Source organism: Mustela putorius, unplaced genomic scaffold (genome assembly GCF_011764305.1).
Source record: "Mustela putorius furo isolate JIRA1106 unplaced genomic scaffold, ASM1176430v1.1 tig00001692_pilon_pilon_pilon, whole genome shotgun sequence".
NCBI lineage: Eukaryota > Metazoa > Chordata > Mammalia > Carnivora > Mustelidae > Mustela > Mustela putorius.
In genome coordinates, this window is record NW_025421844.1 from 486,727 (window position 1) to 494,708 (window position 7,982).

Consider the following 7,982-nt stretch of genomic DNA (forward strand, 5'->3'; position numbering starts at 1 on the left):
TATTCATTGTTTTTGCACCACACCCAGTGCTCCTTGCAATCCGTGCCCTCTCCAATACCCACCACTTGGTTCCCCCAACCTCCCACCCCTCCACCCCTTCAAAACCCTCAGATTGTTTTTCAGAGTCCATAGTCTCTCATGGCTCACCTCCCCTCCCAATTTCCCTCATTTTGATATTAATTATTTATATACTTGACTGCTACCAGGTTAGGGGCATAAATATCTACAATTTTTAGAAATTCTTATTGACTAAACACTTTTATTATGATATAGTGCACTTCTTCATCTCTTATTATTATCATTGAATTAAACATTGTTTGTCTGATATAAGCATGGCTACCCTGCTTTCTTTTGATGTCCACTGGCATAATCAATAATTCTCCATCCCCTTACAAACAGAAGGCATCTTTGGTTCTAAAATTAGTCTCTTGTAAGCAGGAAATGATGGGGCTTGTCCCATAAGATCTGGAACCTGACAGGGATGTCCACTCTCACTACTTCAAGGCAGTACTGGAAGACGAGCCTCAGCAATCAGAAAACAAAAAGAAATAAAAGGCATCCAAACTGGAAAAGTAGAAGTCAAACTTTCATGCTTCACAAATGACATGAAACTCAATATAGAAATGCCAAAAATTTCTGGAAAAAATTTGCTAGAACTGATGCAGCAATTCAGCAAAGTGACAGGATATACAATCAATGACCAGAAATCAACTGCATTTTTATACACTAACAATGAGGCAGAAGAAGGATAATCAAGCAATTGATCCCCTTGATGATTGGGCAAAAAAAAAAAAAAAAAAAAAAAAAAAAAAAAACACACACACACACACACAAAACAACAAAACAAAAAAACAAAAAAAAAACACCTAGGAATAAACCTAAACAAAGAGGTAAAATATCTGTACTCTAGCAACTACTGAACACATATGAAAGAAATTGAGAAAGACATAAAGAAATGGGAAAAACTTCCATGTTTTTCCATTTTCAATAAAGCAGGAAAAAATATCCAATGGAAAACAGACCCTTCAGTAGATGGTTTGGGAAAGCTTGACAGCAACATGCAGAAGAATGAAACTGAACCATTCTCTTACACCATACCCAAAAATGAACTCAAAATGGATGAAAAGCCAAAATGGGAGTCAAGAATTCATCAAAATCTTAGAGCAGGATGCAGGCAGCAACCACTTTGATCTCAGCCCAAGGAAATTCTTGACAGTCACATTTCCAAAGGCAAGACAAACAAAGGAACAATGAACGATTTGACTTAATCAAGATAAAAAGCTGCCCAGCAATGGAAACAGTCTACAAAGCTAAAAGGCAACCTCAGAGTGAGAGAAGATATTTGTAAATGCCTTATAAATAAAGGGTTAGTATCCAAGTTCTATAAAGAACTTAAACTCAGGGTGTCTGGATGGCTCAGTGGTTTAAAGCCTCTACCTTCAGTTCAGGTCATGATCCCAGGGATCTGGGATTGAGCCTCGCATCTGGCTCTCTGCTCCACAGGAAGTCTGCTTCCTCTTCTCTCTGCCTACCTCGTGGCCTACTTGTGATCTTTGTATGTCAAATAAATAAATAAAATCTTAAAAAAAAATACAGAACTTAAACTCAACACCTTAAAACACCCAAATAATCCAGACAGGAAATGGGTAGAATACACAAATGGATATTTCTCCACAGAAGACAGATAAATGGTTAACAGATGCAAGAAAAACTGTTCAATATCACTTGGCATCAGGTAAAAAATAGAAAAACAATGAGATACCACCTCACCCTAGTCAGAACAGCTAAAATTAATTGAGTCAGGAAACATTGGTTGGCAGGGATGCGAAAAAAGGGTAAACCTTTTGCACTGTTGCTGGGAATGCAAGCTGGTACAGCTACTCTGGAAAACAGTATGGAGTTTCCTCAAGATGTTAAAAATAGGTTTACTACAACCCAGCAATTCCACTACTAGGTATTTACCCCATAGTACAGATGTAGTGAAAATAAGGGACACATGCACCCCAATGTTCACAGCAGCAATGTCTACAATAGCCAAACTGTGTCAGGAGCTCAGATGTCCTTCAGCAGATGAATGGATAAAGATGCGGTTCATATATACAGGGAATATTGCTCGGCCTCCAGAAAGGATGAATACCTAACATTTGCATCAACATTGATGGAACTGAAGGGTATTATCCTAAGTGAAATGAGTCAGGCAGAGAAAGATAATTATCACATGGTTTCACTCATGTGGAATAAGGAATAGTGCAAAGGACAATAGGGGAAGGGAGGGAAAACTGAATGGGAAGCAATCAGAGAGCGAGACAATCCATAAGAGACTCTGGACACAGAGTAACATGTTGAGGGTTCAGAAGGGAAGGAGATGGGGAGATGGGGTAAGAAGGTCATGGATATTAAGGAGGGGACATGATCTAATGAACACTGGGGGTTAATGCAACTCATTAATTACTGAACACTCCAACGATGTAAAAAAAAAAAAAAACAACTAATGATGTACTGTATGTTAGACAACTGAACTTAATAAAAGAAGGATTAATACCTAAAAGCTACAAAGAACTTAACAAACTCAACACCCAAAAATCAATTAATCCAGTGAAGAAATGGGGAGAACACAAGAACAAACATTTCTCCAAAGAGGACATACAAATGGCCAATAGTCAAATGAAAAAATCCTCCACATCATTCAGCATCAGGGAAATACAAATCAAAAATACAATATGATATGACAACACAGGTGAGAATGGCTACAATGACAAGACAGGAAACAACAAATGTTGGCAAGGATGCAGTAAAAGGGGAACCCTCTTGCATTATTGGTGGGAATTCGACCTGGTGCAGCCACTCTGGAAACAATATGTCAGTGCACATCCCAGAGCTCAGGACACCCTGGGAAGTAAGACCATGGAATGACAGGTAGTGTCTCTGGAGGAGAGGAGGAATATGGTTACTTGGGAACCTCAGGGCCCTCTGAGCATGAGTCCCAGCCACAGATTCAGGTGCAGACAGAAGCTGGGAAGTGACAGGTTCCTGTAGGGCTCTGCAGTGTCCATTGCTGGGAACAAACCCATGCTTAGGGCTCCTCTATATTCCTGCCTCTGAGTCACAATTTCCCTTATAACCTCACACTCTGGAGAAATGGTTCAGGTATTCCTGAACCTTCATGATTCAGTCATCACAAGATGCTAAATAATACCAATAATCTTATTTATGTCCTCTCCATTTAAAGATGTGGTCCTGCTTATGTAATGATTTAGGTTTCAAAGGAATATTGCATGGGCTGTTATAGGGGAAGATCTGCTCCAGAGCTTAGACAAAATTACACATCATTCAATATCTACACAAAGAGGGCATCACCACCCTAAGTGGAAACTCTGCTTATTCATTAAAAATACTAACACATACCCTTACTTGGTGAAAATATTCTTTCACCATGAAAATATGGTTTTAAAAACATTGAAAATTATGGACATTCCATTTGATGTATCTGTAATGACACGGTACCTCTCTAGTGTCTTTTAAAATGCTATAACCTTATCTAAGTATCCATCTGGCACCTATCTGTACTATGGGCATCTGATCTCTATTTGAAGTCTACTCATCTATCTCAGCATTTATCTTCTTGCTGCAGGTCTTTCAGGAATATGAACATAACCTGCAAAATCTCTTATTAGACCTCTAATTTTTAGATCCTAATAATCTCCGGGTCATTAACACCATTTCCTTCACGGTAGTATTTGAGTGTCATTAACTCCATGCCTGAATTAATGATCATCTCTGTGCTGCATAAGAGCAAAGTTACCCACTTTTCTTTAAATCAAGATCCTCCTCCTCCCAGAGGTAACAGTCCCCTGTGTGAGGTGGATTTCTCAGGACCAGGGAGGCACCCTCTCAGCATAGGAACTGTAACTGCAAAACACAGAGTAGGTGCCTTGTATTGGTGTCCATGCACTTGAGGACAGAGATATCACTTACACGTTTTGCAGACATCTTGGCAGACAAAGCCCATCAGCAGAGACCATTGGGATCAAAGGTCCCCAGATGCACCCATGCTGTGCAGGTAGTTGTTCGTTTGGAGAGCTATAGCTACAAAGTGTGGATCCCATTTAGTATCCTTTTGAAAAATAGTTTAGGTTAAAATGAATTTTGAATCACTCATTTATTCAACATTTATTCTTATACTCAAAAAGTGAGGCCATCTATTGACCTGATTCCAACAGAGCTCATAGACCCAGGGCTCACCCATCCCAGACCAACATACCTTGTGAATTCAACAAGGAGATACCCACAGGTGGTCCTGGAAGGTCCAGAGGAGCCTGACTCTGTCCCTGTTGACTTCCAAGGGCAAGCTCCCTCCCAAACATGAAAACTTCTCAACCTCTAGGGTAAAATTCACTCTCAGGTGTGGGAGTTCCCAGCTCTCTTTTCAGACAGGGTGAGGTCTCTGGGGAAGAAAGAGCTGTGGTCTGGAGGAAAACAAGTCTCTAGGTCCTTCTCTGTGGCTGGTGACAGCTCCTCAAGTAGATGGTCCAGATGTCAGACATGGGACCATTGGGATGGTTGTGAGTGTCATGAGTGACGGGGCCTTGTGTGCCCAGGTGTCCTGTCCCAGGTGCTGCTTCAGGATTCAGGCTCATGACTGGTGAGGGGATCACAGACCCTGAACCTCACCAATGTTGTCTCTGGATGCTTTTTGTCATGCAGTAATTTCTGGTGGAAATGAATCCACCAACCCCAAGTGACTGGGGGCAGTGAATTGGTTTATAAATCATAGGTAAAGCACACATGACAGCGCATCCAACAAGAGCTGCATGTCCTTCTCCAGAGTCACATCCAAGAACGAGTTCTTGCAGCTGACTGATCTCAGTGCCATCAAGGTCCTGGCCATGTGTTTCTGGTAGAGACATAGTTAGGGAATGTCAGTGTGAGCCCAGACACAAACCTCCCTTCAGGAACACAGGAGAGGCTGGGCTACAGGAACAGTCAGGACAGCAGGGAGCGCTCCTGTCACCAGCGGGGGGCGCTTGGGTCACTAGGGGGAACTCAGGACACCAGGGGGTGTTCAGGCCCACCAAATACAGGGTGGGTCAGCTAGCTACAGGTGAATTGTTTTCCTTCTCAGCTATAATAATACATACTGGGCTTGGGAGTCTGGATTTATACAGGTTCTGACATTTTATTAGTATTGTATGTTATAATCATTGAGTTTCAAGGTGAAATAATTTTTACACTAAAATATATATTATATCTTCTTTGGAAATAAAAGATGAAAAATATATATTCTAAAGAAATAATAATGTGCAGCTATTTCCTCTTATCCTTTCAGATTTTATGAATATTTATTGATATTTCTAACTACAAAGCACTTGGATTTTAATATATAATTGTAAATAAATGCATAGTTTAAAAATCTAAGGTAATCTATTTATTAAATATTTTAATTAGGTATTATTATTAAGTATTTTAATACTATTTAATGTTTTTAAACACTCATTAAATATTTCAATGAAATATTCTATAAATAGTTCCTAAATAATAAGATTGAATGATGGACAAAGTATCAGTATTTGGGATTATCCATAACTGACTTCAATATTTCCATATACTATACCTGAATTAATTTTTAATTTTTCACTTCAAATGTACTCATTCATTAGACTGTTCCTTTGACAAAACCATTATTGTTCTGTGTTTTGAAAAGATGACATAATCCTGAATGCTCATCTGCACTCTTGCTTCTGTAAGGCTCTAAGAATAGCCCCCAGGATGAATGGAAGCAGGTTTCTCCCAACAGTGTCCAAGGACCAGGGGTCTCTCCCTTCTTAGATCTGGTGATTTCTTCATCATCTCTTCACTTCTCATTATCCTCACCCAGCTCTTGTCCCAAACACACAGCATGACACTTCATTCATAGAACTTTGATTGTTAGGCCTTCATATGTCTGACATAGTTTGGCAGTTACAGTTAACCACAAGACATACTAGAATCTCCATGTATTAGTCATAGTTCTCCTGAGGAACAGAAAACATAGCTCACTGGCATAGATCACTGGGGAGGCTGAGAAGTCCCATGATCTACTACCACAAGGTGGAGACCCAGGATGGCCAGTGATGTAAATCTCATCAAATTCTCAGTGGGGTCTAGCAGAGAACCTGGGGACCTGAAGGTGTAACTGCATCCAAGGGCATGGGGTGACCGGTGTCCCTGCTCAAGCATGCACACGGGAAGTAAACATGGAATTCCTCCTCCCACAGCCTTTTATTCTACTTAGAACTGTAATGGTTTGGATGATGCCCACGTCCATAGAGGCCATGGATTCAAACGCCAATCTCTTCTAGAAACAACATCACAGACACCCAGAGAAACAATGTTCAGTCCTCTCACCCATGTCCTAGTCACTTTCATACATTAAGTTAACCATCAACCATCAATGTCCCATAAACTGGGCCTCCATACTCATTGCCTTAATCACACTCATTCTGCAAAAAAAGAAAATAACACAGTCACAATTTCACAACATATTATACAAATATCCTGCATACAAAAATTTTAAAAAAGAAAAAAGAAAAAGAAAAAACCACTCCAAACCCTCGCCCAGAAGAGGAAGTGAAGAACTTCAGTGGTGTTTTCTCTTCTCATTGATATCCTTCAGTTGAAATATTATGATGGAAAGTTAAAAATTCTTCTTTTTAAATATATTTGACAGACAGATCACAGGTAGGCAGAGAGACAAGCAGAGAGAGGAGGAAGCAGGCTCCCTGCTGAGCAGACAGCCCAATGCGGAACTCGATCCCAGGACCCCAGGATCATGACCTGAGCTGAATGCAGAGGCTTTTAACCCACTGAATGACCCAGGCACCCCAAAAGTTAAGAATTCTTAAATAAAATGATATAAAGACAATGCATCTTATGTTACATGGCAAATAAAAAAGACAGGGAACAAAACAAAGACATACACATATTCACTTTAAAAAATAAGGAGGTCATGAGCATGATAACTAAGATCATTTCTGTAACTGGAAATAAATGAAAACTAGGATATAGAGCCGCTTTCATACTCTACCAATGATGTATTCTCCCTGTTGTCAGTCAAATCTTCAAGCTGTGCCAGACCATTACCTGACAGGATGACCAACATCTTCAAAACTAAACTAAATTTTTTTTTAAAAAGAAATTTAAAAAATAGAAATGCAAAAAGAAAACACAGATTTAGGTATAAAAAAGTTCAGGTTAGAAGATTATTATGGAATTTGATGTACTGGACATCTCACTGTGATGGTAAATAGGTTAAAAAAGTATCTATATAGTAATAAAAAAATTACCTAAAAAAAGAAATGAGCCAGAATTGTGGGAACGAATTAATAATAAAAATTGTCTTATGAAGTACTGGTGGTTGTTCTCTTGTCTTTTTTTTTTTTTTTCCTTTCCTGGTTGGTTTACTGGGGTAGGGGTCTGCCACCTGGGTTTTCAGTCAATGGTGTTCTCTGATTTAAGTCCTCCCGCCCCCCTCAAGGGGGAGGGCTCTGAGGAAACTTTTTTTTTTCAGGCTTTTGTTCCCTGGAGGTTTTTATATTTGTTCACTTTTGTTTTTCTCTCTTGCCTTGACTGCTTTTGATGGTTTTTGTAGGTTTAGAGGAAAGCAAACTGCACCCTGACCTCCCTCTCAGAGAGAAGCCTCAGTCTGGCTGCAGAGCCCAAATAAATCTCCCCTTGGCCACTAGCAGAGCAGGTTCCCAGTTGAGGTCCCTGGGGACTCCAGATTTTTTGCCTGTACCCAAAACCAGGGCAGCGGCAGCTGTCTGGGCAGCTCCGATGCCAGAGAGGTTCCAAGCAGCGATGGCACACTGAGATTTTCCCGCTGGCCCAGGCTGGGAGTGCCTGGTTTTTCCAGGTCCAAGAGCCCCGGGCTGGCGCCTGTGCGCACCTCTCTCAGGGAAGACCGCGGGGCGCGACTCAGACTCTGAAGCCAAGGCAGGGCACTC